The sequence below is a fragment of the Panthera onca genome, chromosome C2, assembly GCF_046562875.1.
Source record: "Panthera onca isolate mPanOnc1 chromosome C2, mPanOnc1 haplotype 2, whole genome shotgun sequence".
NCBI lineage: Eukaryota > Metazoa > Chordata > Mammalia > Carnivora > Felidae > Panthera > Panthera onca.
Window position 1 is genome coordinate 134,735,050 of NC_138347.1, and position 17,024 is coordinate 134,752,073.

General features: G+C 35.8%; 1 protein-coding gene across 8 annotated transcripts in view; it reads right to left on the bottom strand.

Moving 5' to 3' along the window:
* The window catches only part of TBC1D5 (TBC1 domain family member 5), a 535,872-nt gene that overhangs the window by 399,958 nt on the left and 118,890 nt on the right, over positions 1 to 17,024 (bottom strand). The window lies entirely within an intron of this gene.

Here is a 17,024-nt window from a genome sequence, read left to right on the forward strand (position 1 = left end):
TATTTAAAACACATTTTAGCATCATATGCTATTAAAACCAAGTAACAAAGTATGATTTGTAAAGAACAGATGAATGTGGCATTGACCTCTAAACAGATGTCCAGAAACTTTTATGCTCTTGTATTGAATACAATTCATGTTCTGTTTGTTTGATAAAGAGAATGATTTATTACGTTCTGAGGTAGCATTTCCTTATTTTAACTTTCAATCTTATCTGAAAAATTACCAACAATTCATTTCTAAATTATACAATATATGTGTGAAAGATACCTAAATACAGTCTACGCCTCCTTGGACAGTAATATAGTCACATGCTTTTTCTGTATGGTTGAGCTAAAAATTGCTACATGTCTCCATTTCTTATCTTTCTTTTGTAAAAATAATTTTTATTTAATTTTAAATTATTTAAATAAATTTTATTTAATAAATTTTATTTATTTTATATTTATTTATATATTTAATAAATTTTATTTATTAAATTTATTTAATTTAATAAATTTATTTAATAAATTTTAAATTATTTAAATAAATTTTATTTAATAAAAAAATTTAAATAAATTTTATTTAATAAAAAAATTTAAATAAATTTTATTTAAAAATAATAAAAAAAAATTTTATTTTATGAGTGGCTCTTTAGAATGAAGGACATTCAAATATCTTTCAACTATTCCAATATATGTGTATTTCACAAATGTGTGTTTATATAATAGTTAATCTATATTGTCACACTACTGTGTCAATACTATTCAGAGAATGATGGCTATTACTTCATAATGGCTATTCATAACCAAAGAAAAACTGCTAATATAATCAGTATCCTGAGTAGTTATAATTTGTTTTATTTCTAAATACATACTTTACACTCAGGTCAATTCTACATGTCATACATTGCTCCGAAAGTAATTTACTTTCTTGCTCTGACAGGATATATCCAATGAAATATTTTATTGGCATGCCATCAGAGAAACCAAAAAGGAGAAAAAGACCTACAAGGCAGAGTTAGCTAACAGAGGCTTTATCTCTACAGGAATACTGTATGAAACTAGACTTCTTCAGCCATCTATATGCAGAGAACATGTTTACCATTAATCTCACTGAAAGGATATACCAGTTCTTTTTCTAGTTATCCTCTATGGAATTGCATAAATATTGAGAAAATCTAGAAACAGATATACACATGCACGTATAAAAATTATTGTCAGTGTATAAGTTACTGCTGCCCTGGGACTGCAATAATTTATGTAACATCTGTTTTCATATTTTTCTAATTTTTTTCCTAATTAACATGCATATTTAACGCATAAATGCTCAGACCACCTCGTTTTTCTGCTGACTGTGCCTCTTTATTTTTGAAGTTGTGCACTCCTAGGGAGAATTCAGGAGAGATGGAAACCAAAATCTTATTCAAAGCACTAATTTTAAAATGTAAACAACAGTAATAAACCAACTTCCAAGAAAATACTAAAGTCTTAAGAGTCTTCAGAATAAAAGTTCAAGCTGCCAACAACAGTCATGCACCTAACTTGAGGTCCAAATACCAACGAGCAACACAGAAGCTTAATTCCAACATTATATTAATCTTCTTGATTCCTTTTTAATTTTTATAAAAGCTGAGAAACCTACTATAAAATCTATGATTATTTGACTTTGAAAATTCTGGTAGCATTTTAAAATTGTTATGCCGTAGGCAACAAACATACATGAACACGCTCCATATGGTAAGCATCAAGAAGTATGTAACCAGCTATATGTTTTTGAATTGTAAGCTTCCAAATCCCGTGCAGATGTGAGGAAAGGGGGAAGTTTTGACTCTGAAGCTACATTCAAGTACAATCAACTTCTGAAAGATCTTAATCTGTACTGGGAAATTTAAAATTCAAAATACTACTTATCTTTATTTTTAATAGAAAAAGTAAAATTAGAGGCTGATCAAACAAATGCTACAATAACTAAAGTATTCCCAAATAACAATGTTTAATATGCCAACACTGTGACTCCATCTGTACTTACCTCACTTTAGAATTAAACACTTTGTATTTTAATTGCCTAGTTATGTATTTCAGGCAGTCATTTATTACTTCTCATCTGTTGTCAGGGCTGTTCTAGGCCTTTGTAAACACGGAAATTCTCAACCCTCATAGAACTTACATTTTACTTGGGATATCAGACAGTATCCAATAACGATGCAAATACGTAACTGTAAACAGAGATCAACGCTATTAAAAACAGGGGAAGGGGTAAGCCATGAGATTTAATAACAGGAGATTTGATTTAGCCCAGAGGTCAGCAAAGACCTAAAGACTACTTAAGATGAGATCTGAAAAGTATGGGGCAGTCTAGGAACAGCAAGTACTAAGGTCTCAAAGCATTATGAGAAAAGCACATTCTGAGTCAAGAAAGAGAAGCAGAAGGGCCAGTCACAGCTAGAGAGGGAACATATGTGAGACAAAATGGGGCAGAAGTCAATAAGGCAAAATTACCACAGGGTTTTAAATATAGTATCGATCAATTACACATTGAAAAATTACCAAATTTGGCTGAGTTATGGAGACGAGCAAGAAAGGTAAAGGGGAGGAGTTAGGTGTGAGGTGACAGATTAGACTAAAGTGGTGGTGGTAAAGATGGGGAGAGAAGGCAGGAAGATTTATGGGCTAACAGAAGAATTTGGTAAAAGATTCAATTTTGTGGCGAATGAAGCCGGATAACAATTCCATTCAGTGATATAAGGAAACCTGGAAGAAGATCCGCTGTTGGAAGAAAGAGACCAAATTACACTAGGGCATATTGAAGGATTACCTGTTGGAGATGTCTTGCAGGGATTTCCATGTAAACATCAGAGCTATAATAGTCTGGAGATTTAAGAAAGGTCTGGGCTAGAATCAAATTTAGAACTTACTAGGATATGGGTAGCAACAACAACAAAAAAGGCACCTACATTGCTTTTCCCCCCTGAAAAATTCCCTATGCACATGTTGTATCTTCCTTGTTTCTAGCTATCATACCACATTGGAACAGAAAAAAATATATACTTCATAATGTGACAAAATCATATAGCTTGTAAATGGTTAACTTCATAAGGCATATATGCCTTATCTTAAGTTGCTAAATAATAGTCATCATTTACTGAAATGCCTACTTGGGTTAAAAACTATTAAAAATATGCTGAAGCATTCTAAAAATGTGCATCAGGTCATTAATCCTCACAATAACCTTAGAATTGAACAATTATTGAGCCTACTTTTTAGATGCAGACACCGAAGTTAGGGAAGTGTTAAGAGTTGCTAGTAAAGCCAATAAATGAGAGAGGCACACTTCCAACCCAAGCATATCTGAATCCACAGCCCATTTTCTTTCCACTAAAAAGGAGGGTAGCAGGTATCGATCTTTAAAATAAATTTACCTCAGTTTCAAACCTGGCCCCAGAAGACCACTTAAGCTCTCTTAAATATCCTCATCTGCAATTCCTACCTTGCTAGGAAATACTGACACTTCAGGGAACATATAAAGTGTGTTATCACCACTCACATGATCCGTCACCACAGGAGTCACAGTTGAGAGAGGGCTTAGAGCAGAAACTAAGACTGACACTGAAAGTTTGGGATATTTCACAGCATAGGTCAGGGCAGGTCATCAGGTACAGTACCTCAGCTCATCCTTGTTCTTCCCCTCATGGAGGAAGAGTAGTTTCCATCAAAAGAGCAGATGCTAATATGATAAAAGCTGTAGGTGGAGAGTTCAGCAATGTTTCTAAAACATTACAATGCACAAAAATCACCTGAGAGGTTTTTTTTTTTTTTAAGTTTATTTATTTATTTTGAGAGAGAGTGTGTGTGCATGCATGAGAGAGGGGCAAAGAGAGGAAGGGAGAGAGAGAACCCCAAGCAGGCTCCATGCTGTCAGCACAGAGCCCGCCTTGAGGCTCGATCTCATGAACCAGTGAGATCATGACTTGACCGGAGAGTCAAGGCGGGCTTAACCAACCAAGCCATCCAGGCACCCCCTGAGAAGCTTCTTAAAAATGGAGACTGCCAAGCAGATCTTCTCAAGGATTCTGACACAGAAATGGAAAAGATGCCCCTTCAAGCTTTCTAAAAGATATCTACCTACAGCAACCACTTTCCGTTCTTTAGCATGTGTTTTTTAAATTATTTGTTAAACATATATATTTTTTTAGTCCAATTAAATTGTACCCAACTTAATATAAACATTTCCGATATTTTTCTTAACAACTACTGTCAAGGTTCCTTCCCAATGGAAAGAAGGATAATTAAACAAAAGTAGTTTTAATGATACATAAAATGCCTCCGTCAAAACTTATTTTCCTTAATATAGATTTTAGTCTTATGATTAAAACTAAGTCATCTAGGGATATATATGTCAAAAGACACAGGAATGTTTAAAGGAGATGAATGGTTCATAAAGAACATTTTGCCACAAAAGTTAACCTTTGGTGAAAAAAAATATATATATTTGATTAAAGAATCCTGTACTTATGTAAGAGGGTCTAATACAGTAATAGTTATTCAAAAGATGGATAACGAGATTACATGTAACCCTGTCAAGTGACACCAATGAAAACTAATATATACTGGTACCAAAGCAGCATTCAAAAAAGAAAATGTCTACTCTATTTCCAGACACTTCAGATCACTTAAAAATGAAAGTATGTCTATCTTTCCTTCTACATGAACCACAGCTGTCACTGTGGAAGCATACAGTCCAATCATTGTCCCAGCGGCTCCCATCAACTTGATCTACTGGTGCCCTGAGTCAGGGCTGCCTTAACAACATTCTAGTGACCTAAAGGTTCTAACAAATTCCATGGGGCACATGTGTGGCTCAGTCAGTGGAGCATCCAATTCTTGATTTTGGTTCAAGTCATGATCTCAGAGTCATGGAATCAAGTCCCACATCAGGCTCCATGCTTAGCATGGAGCCTGCTTGAGATGTGTTCTCGTTTTCTCTTTCTCTCTCTCTCTCTCTCTCTCTCTCCCTCCCTCCCTCCCTCCGTCCTTCCCCTCCCTCTGCCCCTCTCCCCAACTTGTGTGCACATTCTCTCTCTCTCTCTCTCTCTCTCAAATAACAAATTCCAAAACTCCAAACTTTCATCCAAGGCTAACTGAATTTAATTTTTTTTATTTTGAAATTTCAAGATGGATGTTGTTAAGACATATTATCTGTGAAGCTAAATATGGGCAGTTAAAATTTTAAGTTTATGACATAATATCTCCTTGTGTTTTTATGACTCAAAAAAAAATACCCATTCAGGTTTCTGTTTTCGATCCCGTGATTTACATGGAATAGAAAACTAAAGATAATAAAAGTTGCTTGAAAAAGAACTTCAGTAACAATAACATTACTACTATACTGTGCTGCTGATATTTACATGGTATATCTCATTTAATGTCTCCTCACCTCCACCCTAACCACTCAACAAACAAACAAACAAACAAAAAAACAGGGGCACCTGGGTGGCTCAGTCAGTTAAGTATCTGACTCTTGATTTCAGCTCAGCTCATGATTTCACAGTCATGGGATCGAGCTCGTCCTCAGGTTCTGCAATTACAGCGCTGAGCCTGCTTGGGATTCTCTCTCCCCCTCTCTCTACCCCTCCCTGACTTATGCTCTTCAGCACATGCGGTCTCTCTCTCTCTCTCTCTCTCTCTCTCTCTCTCTCCCTCCCTCTCAAAATAACAATAATTTACAAATTTAAAAATTTAAAAATTTAAAAAAGCTAAGAGGAGCTTGAGCACACTAACTTGCCCAAGATCTTATCATTAGCAACTGGTAAAGCTGGGATTTGAATCCATGTGATTGGAACCCAGAGGCCACATGGTCTTAACCATTATAACATGCTATATTAATTTAAAGGCAATATTAAGTGTGATTTACCTGACCATTACTCACTCTGTTCATGAAATCCCTTAACTCTATAAACCTTTACACAGCCAAAAATCCCAAAAGTACTGACACAATATAAATCTTTCTTTCTGTCTTTTATGGTAAATGAAATGCTTCCACATTGTTCTAATAATAAAGCATATCTTTGCTTCCTAAATGACTCGTCATCTTGAAACAGTATATAACATTATTTTCTCACAGTCATGCTCATTTTCACTAACCACAGTCAGTACCAAGTTAGATCCCACACTACCAGAAGCTCCAGGCAAGACAGAAACCAACGTATATACAGTGCAAGAAAATAACTTTTTGTGATTTAAAGATTCTATCTTCTACTATTTCTCTTGGTGCCAACAAGATAACTTTTCTTCCCAAATCTTGGTTACATTTAGGATTCATTTAGAACCAAGCTCTAAGTACCAAGTTTGAATTAGCTTTAGAATAAGAAACAGATCAGTCTCAATCACTCTGTATATATAAATAAACCAAAAGAAGCCAGTCAATTCTGAGAGTTGCTTTGGGAACTTGGGGTTCATTCCAATCCTGAAGATCAGTCTAAGCCCTGAGAAAAGTTAGAAAATTCCAGGAACTGTGGTTTCCCTAAGAGAGCTGCAGATTCAACCTGACTCCATGAGATGAAAAATTCCATTAAGCTTTAGTCTTCATCCATTTCCTCTGGCAGACATAAGGCATGGGACTTTTCAAAGTACACATCTTCCACAGTACAATAAGGAAGTAAACATATTTGCAATTAAAGTACTCCCTTCTTCTAAGTGTGTTCCTGTAACTAACATGAAAATAAGATTTTTGAAGAAATTATTTTAGATTAAATAAGCTGAAAGTTTAAGCATTGTCCATAATTTTATTTTGTATTCTAAATTCTCAGTTCCAGACTAATTAAATTATTCCACATCTCATTAACTACTCCTCCTTATGTTATTCCATTTGTTTCAGAGTTCCTTTTTTTAATCTGTTGCCTTTTTATAACATTACCTGTCACCTTTTATCCATGAACACCGTAATTTATCCTGTTCAAACTATGCAAAAAGAAAAACTCAAACCATACTTGATTATGCTGGAGGAAAGTCTGTGAAAGTATTCTAGAATTCTGGGGAAGCTTTAATTCTCAGAAAACAGAAGTGGACGAAACTAATTATAATAAGAAAGAGAACAGATAATAAGTTAGCTCTACAAAGGACTCAATTATTTAAGATTTATTTTTTCTGCTGCGTGGCTCATGACTTTCCCATCACTTACTTCACTACCAAACTACTGTTCCTTTATTGATCTCACTACCTATTAGCTTCTTCTCAAAAAGAAATAAAGAGAATCTAAACCGGATAATGTTGGTGATCATTAGCAGCATAGAAAAACGGCTGAATCAATTATCAGGCACTTGGTATTTTTGAAAGATAATTCCAGTGGTGGTGTAGCGTACTAGCAATGAAACTGGCATAGTAGCTTCAGAAATGGGAGGACTGACAAAGAATAAGAGGAAAAAATGGGGGCACCTAGACATAAAAATGGAAGAAGAGAAATAAACTTAGTAAATTTCCAAGGTTTCTAATTTAGGAGTAAGGCAAAATGTTTATACTATGAAAGGACTAAAAGAAAGTAGGAGGGGAAGGAGTAAGAAAAAAGTTAAGAGAAAAAGCACATACTATATCACTTCATATCTATAGCTATCTCAGTACCTCGTACCCCTAAAAATGTTTCTCTGTGAATAAAAAAATGAATGAAATAGCTCAATTTTATTTTTGTTAACTTTTATAACATTAAGTAATTTGAATTTGCTTACTAACATGAAGTTTCTTATTTCTTTCTTCTTTTTTATTTTTTTAATATATGAAAATTTCTTGTCAAATTGGTTTCCATACAACACCCAGTGCTCATCCCAAAAGGTGCCCTCCTCAATACCCATCACCCACCCTCCCCTCCCTCCCACCCCCCATCAGCCCTCAGTTTGTTCTCACTTTTTAAGAGTTAACATGAAGTTTCTAAACTCACAACTAATTCCATAACTACTTGAGACTTTTTTTTTTTAATTTCCTAGATTCTAAACAACACTTCTGGAAGCCTAGAAGTGTCTCCAATTGTAACTCTCTTTTAAAAGTTGCCAAATTGTGGTCTCTATGATTCATCTAATATCTCACTTCGAGCAACTAACAGGTATAAATAATCCGGCTGAATTTTAAAGTTTGCATAAGGTTACTCGCTCAGTAGTAACACTCCAACAATATAAATACCAAAAGATCATACCTGTATAAGTGTTTTCGGTATCCTAACTCAATAAAACAGCAGTGAATTAATTTACTTTTGCTACTCAGAAGGATAACTTTTTAAATGTATTCTTCAAACCACTTTAAAAATATTTAAAGATTCCAGGCAAAATGATTACTATGGTCTAATATTGCAATATGATGTATAAAACTAAAAATATTCAAAATCCCATAAGAAAACTGCTGAGGTTAAAAGATTATAAGTTGGTAAAATGAAAAGAGGAAAATCATAAATATAATAAATGCAGCATACCAAAACTTTTGGTTTTATAACCAGAAGGATTACAAAGTTATTTCAAAAAACTACTGTTTTCTATTTTGAATGCTGGAATTCAGCAAGCAACTGGCTATTACTCTCCACGGACAGAAACCCAAATAAGGCACCCAAATCTTATAGGACATTAAAAAAAAAAAATTGCCCAAAGACAATCTTATAAGAAATGATGCTAAAAGTCTTTTGTGTTTATCTTTATAGTAATTTATCTCATCCAAGCTAACAGATAGGAGATGTGACAGTAAATGCATGATTAACTACCACACTCCTTACAAGCACAAATTTTAAAAAGGCTTGTTGGGGGCACCTGGGTGGCTCAGTCAGTTAAGCATCTGGCTCTTGATCTCAGCTCAGGTCATGATCTCGTGGCTCATGAGATGGAGCCCCGTGTGGGGCTCTGTACTGACAACACAAAGCCTGCTTGGAATTCTCTCTCTCCTTCTCTCTCCGTCCCTCCCCTGCCCATGTGTGCACCATGCTCTCTCTCTCTCTGTGTCAAAATAAATAAACTTAAAAAAAAAAATAAACAGGCTTGTTGAAACCTTCAAAAAAGCTAGTAACCCAATTAAAAAGGACACACTCCCCAGCCCTCTATACTGGTCCTCTCCTTGCCTAAGTGACTGAACACCAGACCACCTTCCAGAGCAGTATTTGTGGAAGAAAAAAAAGCCCTAAAGACTAGGTTACCTAACCTAAAATTGTTTCTGCTTTTAAAATATGATGGCCTACAAATTCACTGAAATAATATCTTTCATTGAAAATACTCAAAATGACCTTATCTAAAGACTATCAATACGTAAAACTTACGTTTAAACTTTTAACTGCCTTTCTGAGCAACGCCTGATGATGTTAACTTCTCAGTCCATGATACTTGGGGTGGGAGTGAAGGTGGGAGGAGGATGTCCTAAAAGAAAGACTCTTCTTTGTGTTGTAAAAACGTCATTTTGTTTAATTCTCACAATAGCTATATGAAAAGTCCTAATATTATCATTACTCCTACTTGCTCTGCAGATGAAGAAATGTAGGCATGGTTAACTAGATGTATTTAATATCACACTGTTAATAATTAGTATTTAAACTCAGGTCTGTAACACTCCACAAGCCATGTCCTTTACACAACATCACAATGCTTTCAAGTATACCTATGAGTAAGTAATGTAAGTCAAAATCATGTGGTGAATTAAAGTGACTCCTTTATCTCTACCTCACCAAAGTACCTTGGAAACCTACCATCAAAAGTGATTAAGTGTGTATCACCTATGACCGTGGACCATGGACCACTGAAATCTGTGATTCAGGAAGCTCAAACATCAGTTTCTCTCACTTTATTTTCACTCTGAAGTATATTATCTCTTGTATTCAATACTACAAAAAAACATCTCTCAAGCTGTGTGCTTCAGTGGTACACACCGATTTAGGATTAAACTCTCTAAACAACAAATTCTTAGTTTTCTTTATGTAACCTTGATAGACCATACATACATACATACATAGTTGCAAATCAGACTTTTTAAAAGGCATCCCTTCTCAAATGTCCCGAAAGTAGTGTGCAGGTTGGCCAAAGACAAAATACATCCTGAGCCTCATTAGTATAAATGTGCAATGAATATAGATAAATCCCAGAGTAAGTCTTCAAATACAAATTATCATACTCACAATAAATAATAAAACTAGAAAATTCAGATCCAGAGTTGACATAACCAATTAAAAAGGGTTCCAAAGAAATTATTAAAATACTGCCTAGAGGCAATTCCAGAATTTCCTTATGAAGAACTCATCACTCTTGACAGAGGGCCAGACTTCTTTTGACACTTAGCAGAGTTTCTCAATCAGAACACGTTTAAAATGAGACAGGAAGTTTCAGAATAAGCCACTTCTGGCTCTTGCAGCAAAGGAATAACGTTGACCAGAAAACAGAGCTCTACATGGCAATAAGATTCGACCATGTATGTGTTATGTTATGTATAAGTTACTTTTAGGAAACAGATTGGTAAATCATTTTCTCAAGTATGAGAATTTTTAAAAACTAAGTTCTGGGGCGGCTCAGTCCATTGAGTGTCCACCTGGGTGGCTCAGTCCATTGAGTGTCTGACTCTTGACTTCAGCTCAGGTCATGATCTCATGGTTCATGAGTTCGAGCCCCACACTGGGCTCTGTACTGACAGTGCTGGGGATTCTGTCTCACTCTCTGTTCCTCCCTGCTTGCTCTCTCTCTCTCTCTCTCTCTCTCTCAAAATAAATAAAAATAAACTTAAAAAAACACTAAGTTCAAAAAATTCTGTAGTTTATTTTCTTTTGATTATTATTATTCTAATTTTACCCTCAGTAGCTTAGACTATTTTGAGCTGTATTTAACCAAGATTTGGTGCCTAGAAACCACTTAACATAAGTTTATTAATTTCCTAAGAGCCATATTTTCAGTTCAATTTAGTCTCAGATTTCCACATACACAAAACATCCACCTTTAGATTGGTGCAGTTCTCTTCCAGACTAATATTTCTTCTTAAACAAAAAGCTCTCATCACAGCAAAACTCTTCACAAAGCAATGGAGCTGCATTTCCTAATGGACTGGCCTTCCCAGCTTCATACAATTAATAATAGGAAGGTCACAGTTCAAGATGGTAGGTAGTAAGATCCTGAACTCACTTCCTTTCATGGACACAACAATTTAGAATCACGTTTGAAATAATTCCCTATAAAGAGGACCTACATACTGGATGAAAAGATCCTCCACAATAAGGGAAAACACCAAGATGGGCACAAGGGGTAGAGATAAAATATTGCTAAGTAATAGACCACACCCCCGGTGTGGTGCTCCATGAACAGGAGGAACCTCAAAGGTATGGAACTTTTCCCTGAGGCGTAAAAAATTCAAGCTCCACATTGTGCACCCCAACCTTTATATCCTACACAGGAGAGACAAGACCTCAAAATGCCTGGCTTTGAAAACCAACAGGGAGTATATCCAGAAAAACTATAGAACTATAGGGAAAGGGAAACCGACTCTCAAAGGGCTCACACACACAGACTCACTCAATCCAGAAACCAACGCAAAAACACCAGATTTAAAAAACAAAACAAGAAACAAACAAACAAACAAATAAAAACAGTGCACAAAACATAGGCAAAAGACGCTCTGGAAAGCAGTGTGGAGGTTCCTCAGAAAATTAAAAATAGACCTACCCTATGACCCAGCAATAGCACTGCTAGGAATTTATCCAAGGGATACAGGAGTACTGATGCATAGGGGCACCTGTACCCCAATGTTTATAGCGGCACTCTCAACAATAGCCAAATTATGGAAAGAGCCTAAATGTCCATCAACTGATGAATGGATAAAGAAATTGTGGTTTATATACACAATGGAATACTATGTGGCAATGAGAAAAAATGAAATATGGCCTTTTGTAGCAACATGGATGGAACTGGAGAGTGTGATGCTAAGTGAAATAAGCCATACAGAGAAAGACAGATACCATATGGTTTCACTCTTATGTGGATCCTGAGAAACATAACGGAAACCCATGGGGGAGGGGAAGGGAAAAAAAAAAAAAAAAACAAGGGAGGTTAGAGTGGGAGAGAGCCAAAGCATAGGAGACTGTTAAAAACTGAGAACAAACTGAGGGTTGATGGGGGGTGGGAGGGAGGGCAGGGTGGGTGATGGGTATTGAGGAGGGAACCTTTTGGGATGAGCACTGGGTGTTGTATGGAAACCAATTTGACAGTAAATTTCATATATTAAAAAATAAAAAAAAAAAAGATTTGTATATCCAAGTTTAAAACTAAAAAAAAAAAAAAAAAAAAAAAAAAAAAACATAGGCAAAAGAGATCTACTTTACCAATCTCAGAGCAAGCACCAGAGAGGCAGGAGGGACTGAGACACTAGCAGTAGCCATTTTTGCTAGTTTATTCAGCCTTATCTCCAGCACTGGAGAGTGCCATTTTGGAATCCTCCCTCAAGACTGCTGATGCCAGAGGATGGTGCCCCACTAAGAAGCCCATACAACCCAGCAGCTCAGCCAGACCCTGCAGCTGACAGGATGATAACTCTGCCTAACAGTATGCCTGTAGCAACTGCGGCCCTGTCACAACATGGGGGCACATGCGACCCACACAGGGAACACCTCTGGAGCACCGGGGCAGATTGCATTTCTGGGCCCCACAGGACAACTCCTACATAAGGCTGTTCCTTCAAGACCAAGAGATGGCTGAACAACCTAAACGCAAAAACAAACACAGACTGGGCAAAATAAAGAGACAGAAGAATATGTTCCAGTCAAGAGAACAAGATAAAACCTCAAAAAAAGAAATAAACAAAATGGATATAGGTAACCCACTCAATAAAGAATTCAAACTAATGGTCATAACGATATTTACCAAACTCATGAGATGAACAGATGAAGACAGTAAGAACTTCAGTGAAGAGATGGAAAAGATATCCATGCCAAGACACCTCATACTTAAAATGTCAAAAATTAAAGATAAAGACAATCTTAAAAGCAGTAGGAAAAGGCAATTAGTTACATATAATGGAACCCCCACAAGACTATCCACAGATTCTTCAGCAGAAACTTTGCAGGTCAGAAGAGAGGGAGCATAATATATTTAAGTGCTAAAAAAGAAAAAACTTCCAACCAAGGATCAAGGATAATCTACCCAGCAAGGTTATCATTCAGAAGTGAACGGGGTATAAAGAGTTTCCCAGACAAGAAAAAGCTAAAAGAGTTCATCACTACTAAATTGGCTTTATAAGAAATATTAAAAAGACTTCACTAAGCATAAAAGGAAAGGCCGTAACTAAAAATAAGAAAATACCTGAAAGAAAAATATATCACTGGTACAGGCAAACACATAGAAAAGGCAGTGGATCGACCACTTATAAAGCTAGTGTGGGGGCGCCTGGGTGGCTCAGTCAGTTAAGCGTCCAACTTCGGCTCAGGTCACGATCTCGCGGTCCGTGAGTTCGAGCCCCGCGTCGGGCTCTGTGCTGACTGCTCAGAGCCTGGAGCCTGTTTCAGATTCTGTGTCTCCCTCTCTCTGACCCTCCTCCGTTCATGCTCTGTCTCTTTCTGTCTCAAAAATAAATAAGCGTTAAAAAAAAAAAAAAAAAAAAAAAAAAAAGCTAGTGTGAGAATTAAAAGAAAAATTAGTAAAATCACCTGAATGTAAAATAATTAGTTAAGGGATACACTAAATAAAAAGATGTAAAATATGACATCAGAAACAAAACACGGTGGCAAAAAAGGGTAAAAGTGTAGTGCTTTCAGGATGCTTAGAACTTAAATGACTACCAACTTAAAACAGACTGATAAATATATAGGTTGTTATATATGAACCTCATGGCAACGACAAACCAAAAACCTATAATAGATACACAAAAAATAAAGAGAAAGGAATCTAAATGTAACACTAAAAAAAGTCATCAAATCACAAGGGAAGAGAGAAAAAAAATGAAAGGAACAGAGAAAAATTACAAAAGCAACCAGAAAACCATTAATAAAAGGGAAATACATACCAATAATTATTTTCAATGCAAATGGATTAAATGCTTCCATCAAGAGACATAGGTGACTAAATGGATTAAAAAACAAGATCTATCTATATACTGCCTACAAGAGACTCATTTTGGATCTAAAGATACACACAGACTGAAAGTGAAGGGATGAAAAAAGATATTCCATGGAAATGGAAACAAAAAGAAGGCTGGGGTAGCAATACTTAGTATCAGACAAAAAGCAGGTAGCAATATTTACATCAGACAAAATGAACTTTAAAGCAAAGGATGTAACAGGAGACAAAGCAGGGATTACATACATAATGATAAAGGGATCAACCCAACAAGAAAACATATATAATACTTGCAAATATTTATGCACCAGAGGAACACCTACAGAAAAAGCAAATATTAGCAGACACAAAGGGAGAAATTGACAGTCATATAGTAACAGTAGGGGACTTTAACAGTCCACCTATGTCAATGAACACATCATTCAGACAGAAAATTAATAAGAAAACACTGGCCTTGGGGCGCCTGGGTGGCTCAGTCGGTTAAGCGTCCAACTTCGGCTCAGGTCATGATCTCGCGGCTCGTGGGTTCGAGGCCCACGTCGGGCTCTGTGCTGACAGCTCAGAGCCTGGAGCCTGCTTCAGATTCTGTGTCTCCCTCTCTCTCTGCCCCTCCCCCACTTGCACTCTGTCTCTCTCTGTCTCAAAAATAAATAAACATTAAAAAAAATTAAAAAAAAAAAAAAAACACTGGCCTTGAACAAACATTAGGTGAGATATACCAAACAGATATATACAGAACATTCCATCTAAAACCAGCAGAATATACATTCTTCTCAAGTGCACATGGACCATTCTTCAGAATATTATCACATTAAGCCACAAAACAACTCTCAAAACAATTTGAATTTAAAAGAAGACTGATATACCAAGCATCTCTTCTGACCACAATGGTATGATACTAGAAATAACTGTAAGAAGAAAAATGGAGGAAAAAAAGAAGAAAACTGGAGAAAAAACAAACAACACGTGGAGACTACCCAACATGCTACTAAATAACTAATGAGTCAAGAAAGAAATCAAAGAGGAAATCGATAAATATCTTAAGACAAGGTGTCTGGGTGGCTCAGTTGGTTAAGCATCTGACTTCACATCAGGTCATGATCTCACCATTCCTGAGTTTGAGCCCTGCATTGGGCTCTGTGCTGACAGCTCAGAGCCTGAAGCCTGCTTCGGATTCTGTGTCTCCCTCTCTCTGCCCCTCCCTGGCTCATGCTCTCCCTCTCTGTCTCTCTCTCTCTTTCTCTTGCTCTCAAAAATAAACATTTAAAAAAATGTTGTAATATCTTAAAAGAAACAAAAATGGAAACACACTGCTCCAAAACCAACAGGAAACAGCAAACACAATTTTAAGACAGAAGTGTCTAGCAATACAAGTCCACCTCCATAAACAAGAAAAATCTACAGCAGAAATCGGACCTTACGCCTAAAGGAACTAGGAAAAGGAACAAAGCCCAAAGTTTGAGGAAGGAAGGAAATGATAAAGATCAGAGCAGAAAAAAAATAGAGAGTAAAATAAAAAGTAAAAAAGATTAATAAAACTAAGAGTTGATTCTTAGAAAAGATAAACTCTTCTGGCATAATTTAAACTTGGTGGGATAATCCTTGAAAAGACAAACAAAATTTATAAACCGTTAGCAACACTCATCCAAAAAAAAGACAGACAGACAGACAGAAAGAAAGAAAGAAAGTATTTAATGATTTCAATACTCATTAAAATCAGTAATGAAAGAGAATTTACAACCAATATCACAGAAATATATTACCATGAAAAATTACAGAGCAAAAAACTGGACAACCTAGAGGAAATGAATAAATTCCTAGAAACACAATCTTCTAAGACTGAATCAGAAAGAAACTGAAAATGTGAAGATAAGTATTTACTAGTAAGGAGGTTGGATCAATAATCAAAAAACACCCAACAAACAAAAGTCCAGGACCAAACATTTAAAGAAGAGCTGATACCTATCTTTCTCAAACTATCCCAAAAAATTGAAAAGAAAGGAATGCTATCAAGCTCACTTTATAAGGCCAGCATTACCATGACCTAAACCAGACAAAGACACTACAAGAAAGAAAACTGCAGGCCAATATCACTGGTGAACATATATGCAAAAATCCTCAAAAAGATATTAGCAAGCCAAATTTAATAATACAGTTAAAGGATCACACATCATGATCAAATGGGCTGTATTCCAGGGATCTCATAATGGTTCGACATCCACAAATCAATCAATGTTCCACACCATATTAACAATAGGAAGGATAAACATCATATGATCATCTTGAAAGATGCCTAAAAAGCACTTCACATAATTCAATATCCATTTATGATAAAATCTCTCAACAAAGTGGAAACAGAGGGAATGTACCTCAACATAATAAAGGCCACATATAACATCTTACTCAATGGTGAAAAGCTGAAAGCTTTTCCTGTAAGATCAGGAACAAGACAAGAATGCCCACTTTCACCACTTTTATTCAACATAGTGTTGAAAGTCATAGCCACAGCAACTAGGCAAGGGAAAAAACTAAAAGGCATCCAAAGGAAAGGAAGACATAAAACTTACTGTTCACTCATGACATGATACAATAAATAGAAGTCCCTAAAGCCTGTACCCAAAGACTACTAGAATAAATGAATTCAGGAATGTTGCAAGATACAAAGTCAACATAACAGAGATCTGTTGCATTTCTATACACTACTAACAAACTATGAGAAAGAGAAATTAAGAAAACAGTCCCATTTACAATTGCATCAAAAAAGAATAAAACACAAAGGAATAAATTTAACCAAGGAAGTGAAAGAGCTGAATGTTGAAAACTATATGACAATGATGAAAAAAAAACTGAAGACAACACAAATAATTGGAAAGATATAGTATGCTCATGGATAAGAATTAACATTCTTAAAATGCCCATACTATCCAAAGCAATCTACAGATTCAATGCAAATTATATCAAAATTACAATGGCATTTTTCACAGAAAGAACAAATAATCCT